The following is a 27,663-nucleotide window of genomic DNA, read 5'->3' as shown; positions in this document are numbered from 1 at the left end:
TGGAAGTTTATCTCTGAGACTTCACCTCTCAAATTTGCCTACAGTTTACGAATACTTTCAACACCTATGATAGTCTTGGATAAAGAGTCTATTACATATGATTGCATAAATCTTGTTTTGAAGGAAACCAGGGGAAAAAAGGAGTCAGATCTACTCATTTTTGTTTAGGCAGCTATTATTAGGGAAAAAAAGTTTCTATTATATATAGATTATATTCTCCTATTAAGGTATAGTTTTACTGCCAATTCCATGCCAGTTTAGCATTTAGTTTAAAAAAAAAAAAAAGTGAAAACTACATTCGATTTATCAGCTTCCGTGGCATTTGAGAAGAATTCCAGTTACACGCAGAAAGACAGGAGAGATACCAAGAAATTGCTCTGCATATACATGTATGGAAAGCCAGCTGCAGAGCCAGGACAAAGAGTTCTGTTGATAAATGCTGTGTGCCGTTTTAGAAATATGGAATCCCCTCTTTTTATTTGCATATGAAGGTATCGGCATGGAGATAAAAGAAGGCAAGTCTGTGAAGAATGTGTCTAGTAGTTTGCAATCCAATTAAAATGAGCGAAGCAGGTGCAGCGGAATGGACTGGAAATTCAGTATTGTGTTATTCCCTCTATATAAACCTGTAAGCAAAGTGGACTCTGAACTTTTTAAAATGCACTCTTTAAGAAATTGCTTGAGTCCAAACATGCCTGAGGTGCAGTGTGGCACATAGTGTTGAACACATGTGTACGTAGAGGTGGCGTTACAGTGAGTGCTCACCGGTTCAGCTTTGTCTCGTCCAGAACGGAAGCCTGCAAAGATGATGTTATGCAAAATAGCGATGCAGCCTGTGGCTTATAAAGGCTTAGATGCCAAGAACAATGTGAGCAGAGGAGAAAACCTGACAACTTTCATGCAAAAAGGAAATGAATGTGGTACTTCTGGTTATCAATGTCGCTTGGATTGCCAAAGTCCCTTTTAACATTACAGAAAAGCCCATGTGCTGTGGAGCTCATTGAGATAACACAGGACACTCAGTATTTAAAAACATATCACAGTGAAATCTGTGAATAATGGAGGCATATTTGAGAAGAATGTGTATCTATTATGTTGCACTCAAAACCGAATGGGCGAAGGCAGAGATTGCAGTATGCAGTTAAAACTGGATATACTGGAAATTGAAAAGAATTTTGTACCTTGAATAGTTGAAGGAAAGGTTGGTAAAAGAGTAGAAATTGCAGGCTGAAAAGAAAAGCTGAAAACAGGGGAAAAAAAAATTTATGGTTTACACCTGCCGCAATTAAAGCATACAATGAGTATTGCATTTCCTGATTGAAATTCAAAGTATTCTTTTTAATAGTTTGAGGCTTAATTTAATGGAAGCATTGGATAGTGTAGATTGGATAGTGCTTCCCTCAATCTCTTTCATACATTCAACTTTTCTTTTGTAATTTATGTACTTACAGATAAAACAAAGATGTGAGTTTATAGCTTGCTATTGATTAAACTCCTTTTCCAGTTGATTTAATTAGGTCCTTTGCTCCTTGAAAATCTGATCTGAAGCTTAGATACGGGTACATTGCTTCAGGCATTCAGGCTAAGGTGACGGAAGGAAGCAATGAGCCTGGATGAACGGCTTGGAATGGGGAGCGGTGGGGGAAGCCAGGCAGCAATCAATCAGTGCTGCTTGCCTTTAATAGAAAACTCTCTAGTGCCGAAGTTACTATTGGGAACAGAGAGATGCAAATGAAAGCAGAGATAGCTGTATATATGCAGGATGATTAAGAGGGAGATTCAGAAAATTCTATATATATTTCTTATCGGGTCCATACAGGCTGAAAGTTGTGGTGGCTTTGGGGTTGGTTGTTTTTTTTTGTTTGTTTGGTTGGTTTTTTTAATTAAAAAGAGAAATATGAACAGGATGGAAGACCTGCTTTTTACCAAGGCATGATAAATGAGTTTTATGCACAGTTATTCTAAATGGATGCAAGGACATTCCTATATGTGTGTGACCTATTGACCATCTAGCAAGACAGCAGTACTATAAAGCAAAATCCACTGATATTACAGCAAAAATAAGTAATTTCTATCTGACAGTAGTTATTTTTAGAAACACGACAAGTGATGAGACTACAGTTAATGTCTCTCCTGCTTTTTAGCATCTCAGACCCTTTGTGGAGGTTGTCTCTCTCCTGTATTTAAAATATTCATGTTTCAGCTCATTATATTCTTATTCTTTCAGGAGCAAATATGAAACAATATTTATACTCCCTAGCTATTTTTCCATGAGCTAAGTAGTCACAACTCTATGTGTATACGAGCTATAATTCCTAGCTCTAGAATCAGAACTTATTACTGCATATTCAAATGAATTCAAAATAAGGAAGGCCAAAATAAGATTGCCATGTTTCCTAAAAGCATTTCAAGAAGTTTCTTAGCTCAATAGACTGTGTACTTTCAAATTAACTGTAAGCTATTTCATAGTCCAACTATACCATTAAAATACTGAAATTTATACAATAGCGTGTAAATCTAAGCTCCCTTAAGAATTGCATGTACAGTACCAGAACTTTAGGCAGGCTCAGGTGGAGCATTATGAAGTGATAAAAATGGTCTCAGCAGAATTATGTTTACTAATGCTATAGTGTAGAATGCCTATTGAGGAAAATGTTCTTCCTTAATTCAAACATGGTAAAGTATATGGATATTGTCCTTTTTTTCTTTCTCAAACACCAGAGCTTGAAATGTGAAAGCTAGTGAATATCTTCTTTTTGGTCAGGAGACAAGCAGAGAATTGGGATTAATGAGCTGCAACTGTGGGGAAAAGGGAAATTGTTTTCCCATGTCTTCGTAGTTGGAACATATGCATATAAGATGAAGTATGTTCAAACTTCAGTATTTGGCAGCTAGTTCAACCTCCTGCTAAGGCAGGGCTAACTTCAAAGTTCACACTCTTGATATTTTGTTCTATTTCATGGATATTAAAATAAAGATCTTTTCTTAATCCTGAGGCAAGTTTTCAGGATTCAGTAGGCAGGAGAGAAAGGTTTGCTCATTTCTGCTGCCCCGTACTGTACTAGCAAGACTCTACCCGTTTTGCTAAAATATGCCATACCACATAATAAACTGGGAGAGGGCAGAGGAAGGGAGAGAAAGAAGGTCTATCTGTCTCAAACTCCTTCAAGAAGAACATGAGAGGGATGGGGCAAGTCTTTCTGGGGGGACAGTGAGGCCCAGATCTTTATAACTATTTCTTTGAGTCTTATTTCCCTCCTGTGCCAAGCACAGTGATGCACATACGAACTTCCAGTGGTACTCCCTGGAAGAGGAAACGCACGCCCTTGGGCTGGAGTCCTTGGGTAGGGACATCCCCACCAGCCTTAAAGTATGGCACGGTTGTGGTTGCATGCATGAACTTTTGTCTCTTGACTGTCTCAGCTCTTAGCTACCTGGCAATCTTTTTGCACTAAACTCTGAACAAATAAATAAAGGACAGGGGGAACTCTGTACAGGCATGGAACAACAGCGTTTTTTTCTATGCTTGATCATAAACATGGGGACCAGTGGTGATGCAAGGTGCACCTTGGAACCTTCCCCTGCAGATGTCCAATAGGTGATGTTACAAAAGACTAAGTATTTAATAATTTCCTGTTATTTATGCTTATGATATTCTTTATTTATTTTTCATTTTTTCTTTTTCACTGAATTATGTAGAGTAGACATATAAAAACAAATACGAGAAACTCTTACCAATACTAGCTTTTGAGTTCTGTCTTCAAAATGCTGCTTTGCTTACTCTGTCACAGAATCTTATAAAATATCTTGAGATGTTTTGTTAATTTGGTTTCCTTTTGCTACCCTTACCACCAGGCAGTCTCAGTAAGGATTAATCATTTCACTAGGGGAAGAGAGGTAAGCACATGAACATGGTGAAGGGAAAAAAATGATTGATTCCTGATAGAATTTGCATGTAATTAAGTATTGTCAATGCCAACCATAACTGGAAAACAGACTTACTTTTTCTAATTTGTAAAACTTTTTCCAACAGTCAATTGCTGTAGCCTCTTCCCTCCCCTCCCTCCCCCCCCAAAAAAAACAAGCAAAAAACCAACAACCAAAAAAACCCCACTACCAACCCATAAACAAAACCCCCGCAAAAAAACCCCACAAAAACAAAAACCCAAAAGCATCTTTTGTAGGGACTAGATTTTGTGTTCCCACTTCTACTCTTAACACTTCAGGGACCACATCACCTTTAATTAGCCTGAAGTTTCAAAGCTGAACAGGGGGTTATCCTTGGAACTTGAATTTTGCCCTGAATCATGTGGAAAGCATTTAAAATCTTCTCGGAAGATAAAAGTTGCATATAGGTCTTCATTTTATTGCCAAAATACCCATGTTAAAACAAACCTCAACCCCTTCTTTGTTTCCTTTTCAATTCAGGATGTGTAGAACAAGAATAACATGTTTCAGAGGTTGATTCAGTATTTGGCATGTCTTTTGGAAAACAAATAAATCTTGTAAGATGGGACAACATATGTCAATCACATTGCATTGTTACTGTAGTTTGTATTACAGATTTATACAGGTCTGATACGTGGGTTCAGAACACTCCTAACTACTCTTACTGCCTTTGTGCTTCAGGTTGCACCATACCCTCTTTCATTCTGGGCACCTGTCCCCTGGATCATCTTCACGCCATGGTACCATATCTCTCCCTGGCCCCTGCATGATATAGCCCATAGACAAAACCCAGTGCTGGTTGAGCGGTTAGATGTATGTGCTATATGCAAATGTACTACGCCTATGGGCGAGTATCTGTGGTATAGGTACCAAGCCACAGATTACTTCGAATGCCATGTGGGGCAAGTGTGGCCAGGCAAATCTATGCAGAGGTTGCAAAGAACAGGATGGATGTGAGCCTCTCCGAGCCAGCCGACGTAGGAAATGGGGATTGATCTGAAGCAGCTCAAAAAGACAGTACAGATACTAGTGGCCCATGAAAAATTTGGGAGTACTGCTACTGTCACAAATCTTCCTGTAACACCAAACTAAGTATCACAGAAACTGAACACTGCCATGGCTTTCCCATAAGAAGATGCATCACAGAGGCAGTATTTTGTAGGATGACTTTGGGCTGTATTTCTTCGCTTCTAAAGTGATTGGCTCTTTCCCAGCCCTTATCTCGACGCAATCATACCCTTTTAGAGGTAGAGGTTTTTGTATGTCTCCAGGGTTTGAAATTAGTTTGTTTACTCCATTGTCTTCTTTTATATATGCAAGCAACTAACGTCCGTTTTGCTTTACTTAGAAGTTTCTTGCATTTTCATAAATTTGTTAGCACAGTATCTCTTTGCAGGCAAGAGGATAAATGCATTTAATTATATTGTTTTGACTTGGCTAGAGATATAGCCTAAAACATTATTTTTCCCTGGTTTTAACCCCTTCTGTCTCTTCAATAACGTATGTTTTGAATGTGGAGGCATACTGGAGTGTCTCCATTTTAATTCGGACAGCTAGAAGATAATTAAATTTAACCAAAATGCACCATTGAAGGAATGCGCAGAAAACTTCATACTATTACTCCCACAGACTTGCAGCCAAAGTTTGGGACCCAGTGGAAATAAGCTAGCTTTTTTACTGGCAGTGTTTATAGTGCTCTTTGTTACCATACGGTACAAAGTAACTGAGTCATACCTGGGGCTGGATATCCAGCAGCATTTGTGGGAACTACATTCACTGAAACAAAGGGGGGAATGTGAAGGAAGTCCTTTCCAAACTCCTGGACAGACATGAGAAAGTATGAAGTCTAGTATGAGGAACTGTCTTTAAGAGTGAGCTGTCAGTAGTGATACTCCCATGTGGAAAAGTGCGTTGTGCTCATGGTTACTCCTTCTGCCATGAGACATAAGGAAAACACATTTTATTGGTCACAAACTCTTTTTCATGAGAGAGTAGGACATGCCTCTCAGCATGCACGTCGTTTCAGTATCCTTTACTATCTGAGTCTCTTGATTGCAACTTTTAGCAGAAGTGGAGCCTTGAGAGTCGTGGCCAAGATATACTCAGCAGAAGACCTGGCAAAGCAGTTCTGGTTGTATGTTGTTACGACCTTAATCCTCAAGTCTCTACTCAGCTCAAATGCCATTTCAGCTAGCAACAATTAAAGGGAAAGGAGTACATGTCATTATACAAAAGATAGTATCAGATGATTAATACATGTGCTGGCCATTTTATTTCACCATTGAAAATGTGCTGAATTAACACTTCTGCCAGAAATTTCTTAGTGCTTCATCCCTAAACATATCTCTTGTGAACCATTTTTGGCTTCGGTACTAGAGTTTTTTGTACAGGATACTTAATAATACATATTGAAAAGGGCAATTCATATTTCTTTGGTAACTAGAGCTTTGGATTCACTGGTTTGTTTTTCTTTAACTACAGGCTGTAGGTAATGCATGATTTAATAAAATTACTTGAGCGTTCCCTTCTGAGCGCTGATCATGATAGAATAATACAAATGATTGATGTTCACTTACTTTATGGTAAGCCAAAAAACCTGATCATGGTATCATAAAAAAGAAATAGCATTTTATAGCAGCAATCAAAGTTGAATGAAAGCTAATGAATTAAAGGAGGAAGTTTTAGTACCTCTGTTAAGGAAAAATTTCAAGTATTTTATAGGATGTATTTATATAGGCTTTCAGGTAGAGTTTTTTTTTATAGAATAGATATGATAGTTTTTGCTGTCACATTTAGTGTTTATCAAAAACATTCTAATAGCAAAAAAAAGCAACCGTGTTTACTAAATAACAGGCTCTGATGTTTTGATTAGAATAATTAAATATTGCTTTATTTTATAGGTGTGAAATGAATATGTAAATGAAAGAATATATGTATTTTCTATTGTGTATAGAAAAGAACTCTGTAATTTTTCTTAAGTCATTTCATTATGTATAAAGCTTACCCGTGAAGGCTGTTGAATAACTTCTCCCTGGGGTTTTGTTTTGTTGTGCTGTGCTCCTTTGCATATGTATACCTTAAAAATCCATCCAGAAGGTAAAGACTTATTATTAAGAACCTCTGACAAGTTAGAGCTGTGATTTGATCGTGGTCTAAAGCCATGGTCATATAGTCATTTAGTTTGGCACAGGTGCCAGCAGAGGCAATTCCTCCCTTCCTCTTCCATATTCACAGCTGCCTACTCTTACTATGTCCTTCATGCTCCCTGTAGCATTTATGAAGCCAAACCATAGCCTTAGTGAAAAACTTATCTGATAAAAAGAAAGTGCCCAGCTTGCTGGGTGTCTACAGGAATTGTAACATCCCCAGAACTGAGCAAACAGCTAGGTGGATGGTATTTTTTACAGGGACACAAACTTTGATACATTGAAGACAAAAACCTAGTAATGGTGCTAGTTATGGGCACAGGGAACAGGACAGCCCAGTCCACTGAACAGAAGAGAAATTGCTGTTGTCACTTGACGTCATGGGTGGTTTGTGTTAATTTGGACTCCAAGGAAAAAAAAAATCCCATTTAACAAAGCCTCTAAACCGCACAGTGCCTAGGGAGGCAATCCTCTTGCCTTTCCACGTGCCCTGGGTTGGAAGTGGACATGCTGGTGGAGGGCCATGGCCCACTGACCGCTTTTCCCGTCACCACTTGCCATTTCAGAACGACACACGGCCGGGCATTTTTCCCAGTCCATAAACGGCCCACTGTGATGTTAAGCATGTTAAATTTAGTTCAGAACAGACTGATGGAGAAGCAACAGGTAGTTCACTTTGTTCTTTGAGTCAGTTGTGAACCTGAACCACTGATGTTAATTAACTGCTGCCTCAGGGTACCCTGAATGATCCCCATGCTTTGCCTCTGGCTAACAAAGCAAAAATATTTTTCTCTCGTTTAGCACTTTCTTTTTTGTTTGAAAACTTAGATTTCTAATAGCTAATTCAGCAAAATTATACTGTGATATATGAGAAAGGGGAGTCCCAGGCAGAAACAATCAGTAAAGAATGAAACATTGTTTATTTATATTTATGTATGGTTGGCTTTAAAATTGTGGTGTCGAGTGTTTGATAATTTTCTACACAGTCTCTGTGCATGAATTACTGAAGTTTTAATATATAGATAGACGGTTTATTGTTCCCAGTGAAGACTCAGTCTCATTAAGACACACAAATGGCATAGATTGGAATGCAAAATCATTGTAAGAGTGACAATATGAAATCAGATATATGTTGTTTATATACACATACATATATATGGTTTATATGAATAGTTACTGGCTTTGTTATCCAGTTAGCTACTGTTATAGCACCAAGCATCTTAAACTTAGCTGGCATTACTGAACTGCTTCTTCGAGTTAGGGGCACTGTTAAGGAGGAAGTTCACAGAGGATGTTTTATGCCAAAGGCATGAAGTGAAATGAAACTTTAGACGTTTCTGGGAGAAAGCGGGAAAGTTGTATATAAAATAGATGATAGCAGAAGAAGTAGAATTTAAAATGCCAAGAAAGAAGAGGAGGCAAGAAAGGACAAAGTTAAGAAGTGATATCAAAAAATTGCTGCATGAAACACAAGAAGGTGGCAGAAGGATTACGAGAGTGGATGAGTGTGTAAAATTGTCCAATTTCCAAGATACTTAGGGGCTGATGTGCCATTGTCAGAGAGAGAAGCTTTTGTAGATGTTCATGTGTCTAATAATAATCTGCATCTTTAGCTGCATGAGTGCTTACAAAAATGACCCATATCCATTTAGAATCCTAAATGGATTCAAGGATCTTTGGTTTTTAGGCTGTTCTATGCTTTTGGAATTTTTACCCATTGCGATGAAACCTAAATGGAGATAAAACTAAAAACTGCATTTAGAATGGGCTGAAAGGGAATGGTTGATACGATGTAATGGAGCTTGAGAATAAATGAATCAAAATGAGAACCGAGAGCTTAAGTGAGCATTTAGCTCCGCAGGCAAAAAGGAAGAAAATTATCTTTAATGTGTAGAAGAAGCAGCAGAAAGATTTATTTATGATCTGGATTAGGAAGGCTGGGGAAAGGTGAAACAAAAATGACATTTTTATTACAGGCTTGAGTGACAAGGGGGATGCTGGTGATGCAGTGCTTGGGTGGGAAGACAAAGAGGTCAATTTTGGCCATGTAAGCAGATGACACGTCAGCTAGGTGAGGTATCAGAGAGACAGCTGAGGTAGGAAATTAGGTAGAAGAAGAAATGTCAGGAGTGGAGAGGTAAATCCGTGATTTGTCAATAAAGCTGCTTATATATTCTGTTTATTAAGTAGTTTTATTAAGCCTGTATCAGAATCACACGCAAAAAAAAAAAAAAACCACACCAAAAAACCAAACAAAAACCAAAGGCCATTGTCAGTGACTAGATATTTTTAATAAAGGGTGAATTTATTGCAGGTTTCATGACTTGAAGATAGATCTCCTACCAGTAGAAGTTCTTCTTATACTTTCTATTATTATAACACTGGGTTTGATTTATGTTTGAATGGAGACAGTGATCCATTAAAATAAATTGCCAGAATGTTTGCCCAGCAGATCAGATTGACTTTCATGTGTGAAAGTTAGTGGTTTAGACTTACAGTTAGACTGACAGGTTGCACTAAATGGAAGAGCAATAAAACTATGTTGTGTCACTCCTGCACTGTTTTCTTACTTCCATTCTTCTAACATTGTTTTCTGAATCTGCGGTGTCACATTGAGCATACAATTCAGTTTATTCCATTTCAGATGTTCAGAGAAGGTGTATGTTTTCTATACGATATATTCTGTATTATGGAAAACTAAAACAGATGTTTTGGCAAGTACGGAGTAAATAAAATCCTTGAAGAATGGGATGATGTACTTGGCTTAATTTATATGTAAATGTGAGCAGTGTTATTTTAGATTAGTGCAGCAAATTGCTAAAAGAGGAGTCTCATAAATATCAGCTTTTGAAGATCGGAGTTTGAATATTTAAACAGGAAAAGTTTTTTGCAGGGAAATTTGATTTTCTGAATGCCATTTGAAAATGGTGTTGTCTTTTTCTTACCAAGGACTTTTGGTTTTCAAATTGCTTTTCAGGAGCTGTGGGTTTTCTTATTTTTCACTTAAACCAAACCAGCTGTAATTTCTATTCATGCACTACATTCATATTTGTCTTAGTTCTCCATGCCTGCAGTGGTAGAACAGCACCTATTGCTTTGGATAATGTCAACAACTTGTCAGTCATGAATTATTTTGTATTTGGTTATGTTTTTTCAGTGAGAGTATTTTCCAGCTGATTTTACCGGGGAATGGGAACAGAAAGTAATTTTCTGTAGGCATCTGTAGAGGTAAAATTTTTCCCAGGGTACTGACGAAGGTGCTGTCTTCCAAAATATACATTAGAGCGTGTCCCAATGTGTATCTTTGTTGGTCCACTGCTGAGCATAGTGACGTACTTTAGTATGTTCTTTCTCCCTGACTTCAATTTAACTTTCTTGTTTTATCAAAGGCAGATTCAAACAAGAACTTTAAATGCCGGGAGAGGTAGAGTTCATTTTATGAAAATGAGATTTTGACTTGTCATCTGCCAACACTTCGGTTCATGTCTCTTGAGCTACTTGACTGCTCTGCATAAGCAGAGTCTTTGTGGAACTAGGAGACACCTTGAGGAACCGAGAAACTGTTTCTCATGGCAGCATCACCTCGGCCAAGAAGGAAAAAACAGTGTTATTATAATTGTTATATATGTACTTGGAAGGAACTACTTATAAACAAACGGTATAAACCATTGCGCGAAAACCAGAACAGTTGTAGATTTTGTGCTTACGAACAGATCATCCCATGGTAACGACTTTAGTAAAGACTCAGTCAATGAAGTTTGACCAACTGTTCAGATGCTGGTGTCTGTGAGAGAGGGCGATATTAGTAAAAGTCTGCACGTGAGGTGACATAAAAGAAATGGGAAGAGTTCTGGGGAATAATTAGAATATTTTGTTTCAGATACTGAAATTCTTGAATTGCTTTGTGGTTATGCAAAAGAAGCTTTATCAATTATTAACTTATTAATTATGATCATATATTGTTAGATGTTTTAGTTTTAGTGCTTGCTGTGCAAGGTACCGCCATATGCTATAAGCACTTACAAGTATGCTAGTGCATACTCATTTCTCTGGGAAAATATTGTTAGCTGTTACTTTTTTCCAGTTAAAAAGTGTAGGGGTATTTTGTACTCTACAGAGCATGCTCTTTGTGATACTTAACAAATTTACTTTTTTTTCTGCCAGTACGTACTGGAGATCTCCAGTATGTGTTCCATAGATGGAAAATAAATTAAGTATCCATTTTTGGGAAATAAATGTAAAGTGGGTTGTGATATGGGTTGGCGCAGATGAGAGCAAGGATTTAAAATAAATTTATTTCCCTCTCACTAACAGAAAAAGAACTGGAGAAGAGTAGCTCTGAATCACTTTAATGCGTGCAAGGAATGTGACTTTGAGGCGTGTTATGAACCTCTTCATTAATACTCATTATTTTGTCTGACTATATGATAAATCATATGCTCAAAATGTGAGTAAATTTACATTGCAGTCATATGAACACCTAATCCACTGGTCTCTTCTTACTGGTTGTAGCATTAGAGTGCTGCAAAGAACCCACCTACGTGTATCCAGGTCTCCCAACTCACCTGAAGGGAAAGGCAGGAAAAAAGGCGGGGGGCAGAAAGGCAAGATAATGGAAATATTAGAACAAAATTATTATTTTTTAAAAGAGGTAAATGGGATAAAAGCGTCTTGAATTAGTTTTTTACAGTGTCTTCCTTTCACTAATTTAAGTTAATATTGCCTTTTTTGGAGTCCTAGAAAGCAATATTGCCTTCCAAAAGTGCCAGTAGCACAAGCCAGCACATGCATAATTTTCCCTAACATACAATTAATATTCTTCATTTCAGTTTCCAGTTCAGAGAGAAAGTATATGATACTGTTGTCTTGCTCCATTGGTATCTTATTTCTGATAGCGTAGAGCTGGTTAGAAAATGAATGCCACTTTATTTCAGGTATTTCCAAGGAGACAGCTGCTTCAATGAAGTAAGACAGAAAGGTTTCTCTTGAACCACTCTTAGCCTTTTTAAAATTGTACTATCACAAAGTGTGCATGGTAGTCATTCCTCTAGTAGCCCCAGATTGAGAGAACTGTTTAAATGAAACATGCAGAAATACAGCTAGTTATTAAGTCATGAATACACAATTCCTGTGGATTCAGCCTTTTTTTTTTTTTCTACCCCTACCTAATTATTCATCCATTACAAGTTACTTTGGTCATTATGGTTTACTGCTAGGAAATCAGTTGTCCGCATCTATAAATTTCCAATTGTCTGTTTCTGTCCAGCTCAGGAATATTTAAGCTTTAGTCTCTGAAGGGTTAGGAGCTAGCAGTTTAGTTATTTGATCCACGTTTTCAAATTCCTGCTGATGTGACTGAATTCAGTGATTCAAGATGTTTTATTTTCTTGCCCACCTGAGAGTGATTATACAGCAGTTCCTCTATTAGGAAAGGTCACACCAGTTATGTCAGGCACATCCATAACTTTTAAAATATGTTTATAGCTGGTGCCTGTTGTAGTTACAGGGAGTGTGATACATGTGTGAGCATCTGATTGCGCTTCTGACAGATACAAAATGTGTGAGGACCCATGCTAGAAACTGGGGACCTGTCAAAATACTAGAAGATAATCTGAACTTTTAGTATATTAGATGTTCTGACAAAATGAAACCCCTTTGGTTTGAACTCCATGTTTTCTTTTCTTTCAGGAAAATTCATTGCATTGATAGGAGAAAATATGAGTGAAACTTATTGCCAGACTTCAGTTTGCTGTACTATCTGGGTAGCTGAAGAATTTGTTATTGAGATATGTGGATTTTTTTCTCTTTGCTCTTGTATGTAAATATTATTTCTAAGTTTGGTTAGCTGTTCTGAGACATAAGCCCTTTTTTATTCTCTTTTCCATATCTGTTGTGCTTTCCTGGTCAGGACATTTTTAGGAGCTTTATCCTTTTTATTTATTTTTCTACAATAATACTTAGAAACAAAACTTAAATCGCACAGTCTTGTTTACTTCATAAACTAATGGACACTAACAACTTCTCGGTTTCTAAGAGATGGGATTGGTGGTCTAGAAGCATCATCACCAGGGAAGCTTTCCAGGCTTAAAATGCTCGATCTACCAACTTGAGGTATCTGCTACTGTTAGCTCTGTTATGGATGACTTCCGACGTTAAATTATGTTCCAGAACTGATGAAATGATTAAAAATACGCTGTAAGGGATTTTCCTAAAAGGAGAAACCAAGAAGGAAGAAGGAGCGGGGGAAGGGGATGATATTCTTTTTGAGAGTGATCTGCATTTTCAAATTAATGTTTAGATTATGAGAGAAACTTCTTGCGTATAGCATGCTCTTGATAAAATTTAGTGCAGTTTTAAAATTTATTTTCTGTGAGACTTCTGTGAGACTATTTAAAAAGAGATTACAGCTCTCACCTCAGATTCTTTTTTCCCTCCTACTTATATGAATAGGGAGCCCATCACGTTCTGGGAAGAGCTTGCTGATGATACCTTAACTTTTCATAGGTTGTCGACAGCACATAGACTGAATAAATCCCTTTAATAAAGCACACTGAAGAGATTATCAAGGTTTATGGAATAGCACTTTCTTGCATGTAGTCAGTGGTCCCCCCACCCCTGTTAGCTATTCTCCTCTTACGAGGCTGAAACAGAAATAGCAGGGTGAGAAGGATTTGGGTTCTGAAAAATTCATGTCCTGCATCCTTTGAAAGGTCCTGGAGAAAAAGTGAGGTGCCTGAGGACTGCAGGATGTCACTCCAGTGTTCAAAAAGGACAAGAGGAAGACCCAGGAAACTACAGGCTGGTCAGCCCCACCTCCATCTCTAGAAAGATGAAACAGCTGATTCTGGGCGTCATCTCAAAGCATGTGGAGGATACGAAAGCTATCAGAAGTACTCAACATTGATTCACCAAGGGGAAATCATGTCTGACTAATCTGATAGCCTTCTATGATGGCATGACTGGGTGGATAGATGAGGGGAGGACAGTGTATGTTGTGAAGTGATAGAGTGTACCCTCAGCAAGCTTGCTGATGACACAAAGCTGGGGGTGGGTGGCTGACGCTGTGCATCAGAAGGCTGTGCCACCATACAGAGAGACCTGGACAGGCTGGAGAGTTGGTCAGAGAGAAACCTTATGAATTCAGGGTGCTGCACCTGGGGAGGAATAACCCCATGCACCAGTACAGGTTGGGGGCTCTCCTGCTGAAGAGCAGCTCTGTGGAAAGAGACCTGGGAGTCCTGGTGGACAACAGGATGACCATGAGTCAGCAATGTGCCCTTGTGGCCAAGAAGGCCAATGGCATCCTGGGGTGCATCAAGAAGAGTGTGGCCAGCAGGTCGAGGGAGGTCATCCTCCCCCTCTACTCTGCCCTGGTGAGGCCACACCTGGAGTACTGTGTCCAGTTCTGGGCTCCCCATTCAAGAAGGACAGGGAACTGCTGGAGAGGGTGCAGCAGAGAGCTACCAAGATGATTAGGGGACTGGAACACCTCTCTTATGAAGAAAGGCTGAGGGACTTGGGTCTTTTTAGTCTGGAAAAAAGACGACTGAGGGGGGACCTTATCAACGCTTATAAGTACTTAAAGGGTGGGTGTCAGGAGGATGGGGCCAGGCTCTTTTCAGTGGTGCCCGGGGACAGGACAAGAGGTAACGGGCACAAACTTGAGTACAGGAAGTTCCACCTAAACATGAGAAGGAACTTCTTTCCTTTGAGGGTGGCAGAGCACTGGAACAGGCTGCCCAGAGAGGTGGTGGACTCTCCAACTCTGGAGACATTCAAAACCCACCTGGACACATTCTTGTCCAGCCTGCTTTAGTTGGCAGGGAGGTTGGACTAGATGATCTCCAGAGGTCCCTTCCAACCCCTTTCATTCTGTGATCCACTAAACTTTATCTCTGAAATAATCCCAGATCTCCTTTTTCATTCCCTCCTACTTACTTTAAGGCCCAGCACTGCACTGCCCTGCATCTCACCCCCCTGGAGTTAGTGTGCAGTTCTGCATGGGCCTGTTAACCAGGCAGGAGAGGTAAGGGTTACATCCTCCCTGCATTCCTCTTGGGGCTGGGAGTGGAGACATCAGGACTTTTTCCCTTTGACCCAAAGATTGACAGTCTCAGGAGCTGTAGAAATGCAATTACTTTAAATCTTTTGTGTCTCTCTTCATGCTGGACTCCTGGTTTAAAAGATAGCAGGAAGAAAATTGACAGTGAGATGGCAAAGTCTACTTTACGTATGAAACATAGCAGAAAGCTACTAGCTTTGGTCCCAGAAAAACTAGGAGGCAATAATACTCCTCTCATTTACAGGGAGAAGCTCTTATGCCTACTGGGATATGAACAGGACTGGGCTTTCCAGTCCCTCGCATCCCCCTGCAACGACAGCTCTGCTGCTTGCTGGCTGCCCCGAACTGCAGCTAAATGCCACTGCCTGGTCCAAGGAAGCAGAGGAAAGGGTTGCTATTAACAACCATAACGACCTTATCAGATCAGTCTCAGTTTCAAAGGGATTCTGCCACTCTTCCACTATCTTCATGAAAGCTGGCAGCTTCTTCCTTTCCCCCAAGGAGTTAGCATTTCACACGAGTCTATTTAACCAGGAAGCAGGCAAGGTTGAAAGTCCTTATATAGTTTAAGCTTCACCTTTACTGGCGACCCCAAAAGGATGAATGCGCTCTAGGGGAGAGCTGAATATTCTTTGAATCCTGATGTAAATTTCTGTCTCTGAGAAGGCTCGTTGGTGGGGCAAGATCTGCAAATCCTTCCTAATTGCTCTCATTCTTATTAAGGGCAAAAGCCAAGCTATTTGTCTTTCCCTCAAAGTTGAATTTCAAGAAGAAAAATGCTCTGGCAAGCCTTTTTTCTTCCAGAGGCTGCAGTCCATGGTCCCAAAATGTTTATTGTTTCATAGCTTTACAGTGGAAAGCATCCCCTGATTTGCTTTGTGTGCTGAGACTTTGTCCAGTATTCCCTTCTTTTATTTCACAGAGTTTTAAATTTATGAGGGGGCATTTACTGCCTCTGTCTGTCATGATAGATAGCAGCCTAAGAAGAGTAGAGGCTAGAGGAACACAAAGGTTTCGCCACGCACTGAAGACTGGGCATTTCTTTTCATCAAGTGACTAGCTCTCAGGTCTCTTTCTGCTAAATTGTAGCTGGGGAGAGAATTTATCTGGGAATTTTACTTCCATATTTAAGCATGCTTTCACAACACTGGTTATGCCAAAGCTGTGATCTGAGGTCAAATCTTAATTTTCAGGCAAGCAAAACCCCACACTTTTTCCTGCCTGCCCTGCTGAATATGCGTGTCTGACCGCTGGAACCTAAATGCTAGCGGAGCGTCAGCTCTTCTCAGCCAGCTTTAATTCACGCTTATGTGCAAGGTGAATAATGACGCATGCAGAAATGCTGTTCCTTGCTAGCTGAGAATCTGAAAGGAACAGGTTTTAAAACTGTCCCTCAGTTCTTTGCTACGTGATCACTGCTGTTCCACTCCAGACTAAAGGCAACCAGCTCAGTTTAAATCTTTGTCCCCATGTTGCAGACTCAACAGCCATTGACTCGCCTCTCTGCTGTGTATATGTGTTGTCCTTATTTTTGAATTATGTGAGTGGGATTTACAGAATTGCATAGATCCATCCCTATTTCATTGCGTTAGTGAAATTCCAATCAATTTTCTCCAATCTGGGAGCAGACTTAGGTCAGAAATGTGTACTTTTGAGATTACCACCCCAGATCCGTTGCATTTTTCACAAAGCAAACGCCTACTTCATAAAGCCTGAGGAATATACGACTTGGTCAATTTAATATTGTTGAAGCATTATCAGTAATCTTCCGCTTCCCATCTGCGATTCTGAACTCTGCATCATTATGTTGATATTTCATCCTCTCCACTCCATTAACATTTAGGATATGTAGTAGGGGCCAACACTTCTCCAAGCACAAGGAATTAATCAAGACTACAGGATTGACTTTTACAATGTACAGTCTAAAAAAATTCACTGAAATCTGAGTTGCTACATATACCTGTGGGGGTTTTTTTGATTGGTGAAGAAAAATAAAAAGTGAAGCTGCTCTGTATTTTTAGGAAGGATTGCTGGATTACCAATTTTTTCAAGAAGCATGAGGTAGTTCTTGAACTTTGGTGACAATTTATAAATTCTTTCTAGTTTGACAGTTAAGGCTATAATTGTTTAAGATCAGAATGCTCTCTAAGTTTGCAACAAGATTGCAATATAAATTACTGTAAAGCCAATTTCTTATTCATACCGCATTATGTATGAACATGAGACACAGACTTAGTAGTGTACAAATGCTTTCTGGAAAAAATTAATGGTTTTAAGGATTCAAATATTTACTGTTTTGGATTTTGGAATGTAATTGTTCTGCAGTACATAGTCCTGTTTTATTTGAAAATTAATATTTTACTTCTCTGGTTAAATATTGATTCTGTTGACTATTTCAACATTTTATGAATATTTTGTTTTCTCTGTGGACTTTCTATGCATTTTTTCAGCTGAATAAATGAAGTAATTCACAAACCAACTGCCTCTTGCTCTCGATGGCTTTAAGGGACCTTGTCATTCCCTGTAGCCTTTTCTCAGGCCCAGCTGTGTGGCTCTGAAATCACTTGGCTGGTAATTAGGTATTTATCAGATTGTTTCTGAAAAGGGATGAGACAGTTATCTGACACAATTATCTTTGAAAATTGAATCCCTCTTTTCTGGTCCTGCTGAGGACATCCAAAGGTACTGTGAATGTTTAAAGCTAAATGCCTTTGAAAACCCCTTGCTTTTTTAGATCAGGTATAACAGAGGAGTCAAAACGCAGTCAAAGGAATTTTTTTTTAACCTTTCAGGCACTGGATTTTCTTCCTATCAAATGTTCTTTCTTTTCCATGTGACTCTGTCTGGAAGCACTTTTGACAACAACCTCTTTACTTCTTCAAACGTTCACTACTTAGTAGTGTTTGAACATTGACAGTATTTCTTATGAATCAATAAATTACTAGGCATTACTAATGATTTTTTTTTCTTTTGCCTGTTAAAAAAGTGATGAGTATGTAGTTCTGAAAAAGCAATTTGAAAACATGGTATTTCATATTGGGAAATCTGCAACAGATACAGTACCCAGTTTTATCCAAATACTCCCTTGAAAGTCTCAGTAGTTGAGACGTGAGTTGTTGATTTAATACGCCAAAGGGCAAAAAGAGACAATGTATTCATAACAAAAGACACAAGAAAGATCTTGCTTTATTTAGATCATTCCTGGCTGTAATTTCAAAAAAGCACAAACTAACATTTAGCAAGCTCTTAAGATTTGTCTATTGGAAAACAGGGCTCACTCCACTGTTACTGAATTTGTCATAAAGTTAGATTAGAGTGCAAGCATATTATTATTATTTTGAAGGGATGGCATTGCTTTTAATAAGTTAAAACCTCTTCGAAGGAACCTATTTGTTTGAACTGAAGATACTTAATTCTTGCATCATTTATGTGCAAAAGGAATTTATAGAACTGAAAGGTGGAAGTATCTGACATAATAGGAGTAGAGTACCACTTTATTTCTTCCTTCCTGATGTTCACAAGTAAGAGTATCCCTAAAGCAAACTTTCCTCTTTGCTCTTGTAATATTGTTTTCCAGACTTGAGAAACTACAAGAAAATGATTTTACATGATACATGTTGCTTTCTGAGTAGGTATAGAGTGGTATCTGATGCTTGGCAGTCTTGTAATTCGGGGTCAGAATCATGTTGAAGTTTTGTTTCCTGTTGAATATTGCTGAATTACAGTCCGAAAAAGAAAATCTCACTAAAACAGGGCAAAGCATTTAAAAGATAGCAAGCTCATCGATAATCCATGAATTTTGCTATCATTTTTATTCTTACGACTCTGTGCAAGTTCTTTGCAGACACCCTGACTCAATCAGTGATCCAGCTACTAATCAAGAATTGCTGTTTTTTTTCTTTCCCCTCCCCGGTTTATACCCAGTTTTGTATATGGTACCACATACAAATTCAGCTTTGAATTCAGTTAATTTTCCCATAGGGTTTCCGTAGTGCTGTTACTACAGAATTTGCTTCAAATTTATTTGCTTGCCCTTAAGACATGGACCCTTATTATGCGAAACGGGAGGCCCAGGTTTATTAAAGGGGATACAATTCAAAAAATATGAAATTACATTTTAAAAACCAAACAAACAAACAAACAAGCCCAAACAGCTGTTTTGAAATTCTTCTATTTTAGAGTTGCGTGGAGTGAATTAGTTGAAGTTGCGGGAGACTGTAGATCCTCCTGTAGACTGTTCTTTTGGTGGGCTTCTTTAATTATAGAGAAATTTGGTGTTCTACAAGTGAGAATTATGCCAGGGAGCCTGGCTACAATTGGGAAGAACAACCCGAAGTGTTGCTTTCCTCTAGGTTTGAAGCACAAGTAAATTTCAGTACATCAGAGATGTCTCCAAAGTTACATTGCCTCTTTCTCTCTCTCACACAAGCGCTTGTGCTGTGCACACAGGCAGAGAGTATCCTGTAAAGCTTTTAGTTAAGACCTTAAGATCTCTTCCTTTCACTCTCTTGTACGGCTTCTTGAGAGTGGTGATACAAATATCTCCACTTCTCCCCTCTCTTCCTACAGCTTTTAGCTGTATCAGCAGTTTCAACAAAAAAAAGACTAATTAACAGAATGAGATCACCTTCTGGATCTGAGGAAAGTTTTGTCCAATGAATTCACTGGTGACTGTTACCAATTGTCTTTGGCCTCTGATTGCTCCCCTGAGAGTGACTGAATATAAAATAGAGAACAAAACCTGCAATCATGGGGGTCTGTGCAAAATAATAGTTTGCAAGTTAGAATTGATTTTTACATTCCAGGGGAATAATCAGCCTGAACACAACAAGCACAGCGTTGACAGGCAATGGCTTATGACACTGCATAGCATATTTAAGCATTAGTCTATCTGTATGTTCTGCTTACCTGTGGGGTCATAAGGTTATTGCCCAAAAAATGTCATCACAAACCTCCTGAACTTTCCATTTTTTGACCACGCACTGAGGACTTTTCACAGGATAAGTGATATTTCTAGTATTCGATTCATATCTTCTTTTTTTTTTTCTTTTTTTTTTTAAATCCTTTTTCTTTTAAGGCCTAAAAGGCATGCCTAGCATACTATCTCCATTTGTTCAGCTTCTCTTCCCAGACTGTTTGATACTGCTAGCCTCTCTAGTCACTCTACACTACAGCTTCTGAGCGTTTTGTGGCTAGTTTTCTGTGAGAGGTAGCCTTTCCTCATTCTGTGCTAGACACTTTATAATACAGTATTTCCTGAAACAGTACATGGATTGCTGATTTTGATGCTGTGGTTCCCAAACAAAGCGGAATAATCACAGCTGAGACAGGGAGGAGATCATTTAGTCCGATGCCCTGCTCAGGGCAGGTTTCCCAGGACTGTGTCTTAACAGGTTTTTCATGTAATGGTGGAGACTCCACGTTTATCTTGGCTACCTATTCCACTGTCTAATCACCCTCAGAGACGAAATATTTTTTTTCTTATATTTAAGTGGAATTCCGCTTGTTTCAATTTGTGTCTTTTGTCCTGTCACTGGGCACCACTGACAAGAGCCTGACTCCCTCTTTTTCATTCACTCCCAGCAGGTATTTACCCACATGGATCAGATTCCCCTGATCACTCTTTCCATCCAGTGGGCCTCTAGTGCGTGCTGGTGCCTTAGGTTATTCCTCCCCAGGTGCAGAACTTCAGATTTCCCTTTGTTGACCTTCATGAGCTTGTCCAGCCTGAAGACGTCCTTCTGGATAGTGGCAAAACAATCTGCTGCATCACTCACTCCTCCTAGTTTTATATCAGCTGCAAACTTGCTGAGGGTGTACCCAGTCTCACTGTCCAGGTCAGTAGTAAAGATGTTAAACAGTATTGGACCCAGTAGCAACTCCTGGAGTATACCATAAGGAACCGGTCTCCAGCTGTACTTTGCAATATTGCTAACAGTTCTTTAAGCCTGGCAGTTCAGCCAGGTTTTAGTCCACTTCACCCTCCGCTTATCTAGCTTGTACCTCATCAGCTTCTTTATAAGGATCTTATGGAAGACAGTGTCAAAGGCCTTCTTAAAATCGAGATAAACAACATCTACAGGTCTCCTCTTATCTACCAGCCCAGTCTTCTCATCATAGAAAGCTTTCAGGCTGGTTAAACATGATTTCTTCTTCATAAAACCATGTTGAATACTCCCAATCACCTTCTTGTCCTTCAGTGCCTATGGAGATGGTTTCCGGAACAGGTTCATCTATCACCTTCTCAGGGACCGAGATGAGGCTGACAGGCCTGTTCTTCCCTGGATCCTTCATCCTGAATATAGGAGTGACATTTGCTTTTTTCCACTCCTCAGGGACTTCTTCTGATCATTACAACCTTTCAAAGCTAACCAAGAGCGGCCTTGCAGCTCTATTGGCCAGCTCCCTAAGCTCTCATGGGTACATCTTGTCAGGTCCCAGGGACTGGTGTGTGTCCCGGTAGTTTAAGTGCTCCCTAACCTGATCCTCCTCCACTGAGAGCAAGTCTTCCTCAGTCCAGACTTCCCCTCTGGTTTCAGGGGCCTGGGATTCCTGAAGGCTGGTCTTTGCAACAAAAACTGAGATAAAAGAAGGCATCAAGTGCCTCAGCTTTTTCCACGTCCTTTGTCCCCAGGTCCCCCACCTCATTTTCCCTGGTCTTCCTTTTGTTCTTTCCATACTTGTAGAAGTCCCTCTTGTTGCCCTTCACATACCTCACCAGACTGAGACCTCCAGGAAGGATTTGGTTTTCCTAACCCCAGCCCTGCACACTCAGACAGTGTCTCTATATAGCTCCTGGCACAGCAGGCAGGAAAGGCAGAGAGCAGTAGGCGCTCGGTAACCTAATTTGGCTCCTTGAGAGAAGACGAAGTCTGGGGGTCAAGCATGGGCAGGAGCCTGCAAGGCACTCTCAGTTTTCTTGAGTGGCCCCAATTCACAGAACAATTGGAAGTCATTGTTTTACAGTCGTGTTTGATTGGGTTTTCGGGTTTGTATTGTTTTGTTTTGTTTTGTTTTGAGGGTGGGGTGGAGTGTCTGTGTGAGTTTGCTTTCTCTTTACACTCCCTAACATTCCACTTCGTGCTTCGTACCTTGCATTGCAAATTTGTTGCATTATGAATATATTGCTTTCTTACACGGAAATCACATTCTGTTGGTCACTGTCTCATTTATGTGCTACTTCCTGAGGAAAACTTCTTTGTTAAAGTTGCCACTTATTCAAAATTAATCTCATTTTATACAGCCATACACATGAAGAAAATGTTAGAGATTAGCAGAGCTTCTGGTACAGAGATTGTTTATGAGACTGAAACTGGTGGGAGAAAAGATGTTTCTTTTCCCATAAGTTCGGTTCCTTACACTGAGCTTTGATGTGTAGGCAGGGTAGTAGAGGGTATCGAGGGTTTAGGCTGCAGTTTATGTCATATACCACAATTTGTCAGGCTGATACTGCTGTTTAGGTTTCTGCTGCAGTCTTTCGGTATGAGTGGATGAACTTGGACACAGCTTTTTTTCTTTTTTTTTTTTTTCTTTGAATTATACTAGGTGAACTATTCCTATGGTACTGCTTAGGCAGTAAATATACCATACAGACAATCAAGTCAATCAAAATCTAGGTACGCCTGTTTTACATATAAGTTTGTCACCTACCAGCTCAGAAATGTAAATTGAGCATAATCAATCTATTACTATTATTATTATTAATTATTTTACTATTGGTTTTCTCACTGCATTTAAAAAAAAAAAAAAAAAAAGAAAACCCAAACCAAAACCACAGCTTCAAACAAGTAAAGTATAAATCTTGCATCGTATTTATTAAAACAGCCCTAACGTTTGGTTCTAAAAAAACAAATGTTTTGGAATACTAAAAGATTAAATAAGGTGAGCCTCATGAATGTCTGCTGAAACTGTCACTGAGAGGATTACAGTCCAGATCCATAGATGCTCTATACTGATAACTTCTCTGGTTTAAATAGATTTATATTTTTTTAGCTGCTTTGATCTTAGTAGAGTTGATTTACTTTAGAACAGAAAAGGAACTGGCCGGGCTTTTTTCCCCTAGTTCATCAACCCTGTGTCATTCTTGCTCCTAAATGGAAACAGTTGAGACAATGTATAGCAGTGCTTCCTTCTCATCCTCCTGGAACTCCAAATAAATTTAGTTTAACAAAGACAGGATGTTTAAAATAGTAGAGGGAAGTTCTTAATTTCAGTGATATATAACTTTACTGATGATAATGTACAGGAGGAGTAAGTTCAGAAAGTAGCGTCAGTCTAAACAGAGATCACCAGATAACTGTGTGTCTGAATAATAGACATTAGGACTTTATAACAAAAGGATTGAAAGTACAGGAAGGTCCATCCAATAACAGCAGGCCTAACAATACATGACAGGCTTTAAAAATTTTCTGCATTCAAAATGAGGTAACATTGCTTCAAAAAGATTTTCTATTTTTTCTGCTTTCAGTGAAATTTTGCCAGTCCACTCCAAAATGGCCTTTGGGTACATGGCAAACCAAAATTCTGTCTTAACCTGTAGGTAAACAATCCTCTTCAGCATAATATTTACCCCAAAATGCATAAATTTTACAAAGGGAAGTTATTTTTACAAGTTAGAATCTTTAATTACCTGACCTTTGTGACTTTTTTATCTCTTCAACATACTGTCAAAATTTAGTCTTACCAAGACAGTTGCTGTTTCTGGGGGAAGCAACAATATTAATCAAACTGTTAAAAAATAATAATAAAAAAAGGGGTGGTGCAGGAATTGAAAAGAATACCAGCATTGGTCTTGGTCTTGTCTGTGTGTCTGTGCTTCTGCTGCCGAATGCTGCAACCAGCTATAGTGATAAATAGTACTATGCTTGAGAAGTGGAAGAAAATAATTGATTAGCCCTTTCCCTGCATTTACCATAGTGCTTCTTTCCCCCCTGGGTTTGTGCAGTTTAATTTGCCATTGATTCTTTAATGATTATAATGTCATAGAGGAGCCAGTGTTTATCTTCATTGTGCACTCTGGACAACGCATTGGACCTGAATCTTTTCTCGCACTTTCTGGTGAAGATCTGCAGTCATTTGATAGAGTTCAGTGAGGTCTCAGGCCAGCTGAAGTTTATATGGCAAGTGCATCACTCACAACCAACATCTCATTAGCGCCAGTCCTTATTCTGCGATGTTAGTTATGTATTTCAGGCACTGAAAGACTAATTGCAGAGAAGGACCAAACAAAGAAACATTTAGCTCAGTTGTTATGATCAAAAAGTTAAATGTTGTAACACTGAGAAATTTGTATATGAATAGAAGTTCTATACTTCATGGGCTTTTAGTATGTACTAAGGGAAGCAGTGTTTTACATTGCCAGCTGAATCCCATTGGTTGTGATACACTTTTGTGGGTTTCTTCCATTATAGTGTAGCAGTTGAATTGGGCGCAGTGGTAGTAGACTATGATAAGAAAGAGCTTGTTTCTCTTCTGCTGAACTCAACTTCTATCTGAAAAACATTTTCCATTCTGATGACATCTTTTTCTACTTTATCTTCCCTGTGATCAGGGCTACTGTTTCAGAAGAAAGCACTATACTCCAAATATAGAGAATTATCCTCCTATTCAGGATTGTTTTCAAGGAATATCTGCAAGAATTGTTCTTAAACTGTAGGCTAAAAAGCTTTGCTTTCATGTTAAAATTATGTGGCTTCATCAAAGCAATTTTCAATGAAATTTTCTGTAAGAATAATAACACTGAAATAATTTCATGTTTTAGAACTAAATATTATGTTTCAAACATGGAACACAAGCAGAATTAGAGGACAGAAAAGGTTTTAACAAATTAGCCAGGCAGTTAACATTTGAGCTCCCTGTGGAGCTCTGTCATGTACAAAGGGTTTAAAAAGAAGTCATAGTCTACCGATTAAGTAAATGGAAGAGAGAGGTATGGAAAAGACAAAACTTTGGATTCATGCATGGGATGCCTTCACAGATAGGGCAAGTGCCATAAAGTGTGTTGCTGGGGTTCATCTTCCTGCCCAGCTTTTATGGTTGTGGTGGATTAACCTTGGCTAAAGAGCAAAATTTATTGCTGATTAAAGTAGAGTTGGATGGTGAGAAAGACAAAACCTAAAACACCCTCCTCCCCTCTGCCCCCCATTTTTGCTAGGCTCAACTTCACTCCTTCATCCCCAATTCCTCTGCCTCCCCAAAAAACTTTTCCTAGAGTGGGGATGGTGTATGGGAGGTTGTGGTCAGTCCATAACATCTCCTTTCTGCCTCTCCTTCCTCACACTTTTCCCTTTCTCCAGTGTGGTTACTTCACACAGCTTGCAGTCCTTCAGGATAAACCTGCTCCTGTGTGGGCTCTTCGTGGCTTGCAGCTTCCTTCAGGGCACGTCCACCTGCTCCAGCACAGGCTGCTCCAGGGGCCGCAGCGTGGATATCTGCTCCGGTGTGGTTGTCTCCACCGGCTGCAGAGGAATCTGCTCTGGTGCCTGAAGTATCTCCTTCCGCTTCTCATGCTCTCACCTTGGTGTTCCCTCTCCTGTTTATGACCCTTTTGTCCCCTGTTCCTCTGCCTGTCTGGCATTTTGGCCTTTCTTACACAGGCTTTCCCAAAGGCACCATCAGCTTGGCTGACAGGCTCAGTTGTGCCCTGTTGGGTCTGCTGGAGCTGGCTGTGTCTGGCTCTGGGCAGCCCTTGGCCTCTTTTCAGAGAGGTCACTCTGCAGCACCCCCTCTACCAGCACCTTGCCACATAAACCCAATATAATTTTGTCCACAAATCAAATTCTGCCTCTAGAATATGTGATCTAAACTCTTATTGATATCAGTAGGAGTTGTGTCCTGCCACTGGATGGGAACACAGACTGCTATTAAATCTCTGAGTCCTTGAGTGATTTTGCCACAGGTATTAATGAAATGATTCTTTCACATTGACATATATTGTGTGAGCACCTCACATTATAATGACAAAGTAACTCCTTAACTGAAAGTGTTATTTTTTTTGTTGGGTGAACCAAATTCAATGGGCTGCCTCATCAGCTTTGAGTTAGAAATAACATTCAATCTTGTATTTGCAGGCTGAAACTAGAGCTCAAGAAACTGTGGGAATCTGAAACCAACGTGGTAAATAATTTTATAAAGCAAGCCTGTATTACTGTACAGAGAAAGAGATCAATATTCTAAAGGCCTGAAGTTGCAAATCCTCATTTCAGTCTCGGAGTCATATCATGAATAACATTTAGAGCAGCATGTAGCACCTTGGCCATTAATTGACGTTAACTCTGCCATTAAGAGCTGTCAAGCTGTTTGCAACAGAAGAGCAGTCATACAAGTGATAGGTGAAATTAAAAGAATGGGAATGGAAGGAACTGAATTTTTTGTGTGCAGTACAGATGAAGTGAGAAAAATGAAGAAAAAATGTTTTGTAGGATTCAGGTAATAAGCAGTAGTAGGAAATGGAGTATTATTATTTCTGGTTGCTAAGATAATAGAAGCGCGGGTATAACACAAGAAGCAAATGTAAAACGCAGCATGTGATTTCAATCTATTCATATTTAACTTATTTATGGAGTTCTGAACATCCAAAAGTATCAGATGACACCAAATACTCCCAGTAACGATGCAACTCTTCTATCTGCAGTCATTAAATATATATTAGGTTTACAGTTGAAAAGTCTCTGGCCCGGCAGACTGAGGAAGTGACTGACGGCACCACAGGTTTTTTCACTGTGACGATTCTGTCTGCCGGCATTTAGGAGATGTAGGAGTCATAATCCAAACTGTTCATCTCCAGGTATACTTGCTTAACTACAAGGGGAACGAGTGCGAGGAGAGAGAAATGAGAAGTGCAGTTGTAACATTATCAAGGTCCAACATAATTATTTATTGTTGGAATAGAGCTCCGCATGTCAGCCCACTTCATGTTTACAGTTGTGTTTGATGGTATCTAATTGTTGGTTAGAGTCAGGCAATTGTGCCCATCTAGTAACTTGACAGACACTTAAAATAGTGTCTCTTTTGTCATCAAGAACTTGACATGAACCCCAGGTACTATGCAATATATTGGACATTGCAGTCACACACATTTCAGTTTGTATTGAGATAAAGGCCCTTACTAAAAAAAAACCACAAACAAACCAAACAAAAAAAAACCAAACCCCCTAAAGAAGCCCCCAAACAAAACACTGAACCTCATTTATTTACAGATTGTGTGTATTTAATTAAATACATTGTCTAAAAAAATGTCTGTTTTTAGAAATCTATGATCATCTAAATAACACCATATGTTTTTTAGAAACTTATAGAGGAAAGGCATTTTGAACGGGTTGGTATGGTGTAAACAAGGCCTGAGGAGCTCTGGCAAAGTCTGTACTAAGCACTACCGTAGCTGAAGCATAAGAAACGAGTAGGATGAGCAGAGATTATATATCAACAGTGGTGGAACTATGAATACTTTTCAAACCACAGTTGTGGTGGTCAGAAAAAAAGAGTGTAAAAGTCACATTTTAATCCAAA

General features: G+C 39.2%; 1 protein-coding gene across 1 annotated transcript in view; it reads left to right on the top strand.

The window, feature by feature from the left end:
• ROBO1 (roundabout guidance receptor 1) overlaps positions 1–27,663 on the top strand; it is a 740,954-nt gene that overhangs the window by 65,215 nt on the left and 648,076 nt on the right. The window lies entirely within an intron of this gene.

The sequence above is a fragment of the Chroicocephalus ridibundus genome, chromosome 1 (assembly GCF_963924245.1).
Source record: "Chroicocephalus ridibundus chromosome 1, bChrRid1.1, whole genome shotgun sequence".
NCBI classification, from domain to species: Eukaryota; Metazoa; Chordata; class Aves; order Charadriiformes; family Laridae; genus Chroicocephalus; species Chroicocephalus ridibundus.
Note: the sequence above shows the minus strand (reverse complement) of the source record. Positions and strands in the feature narration are given on the sequence as shown.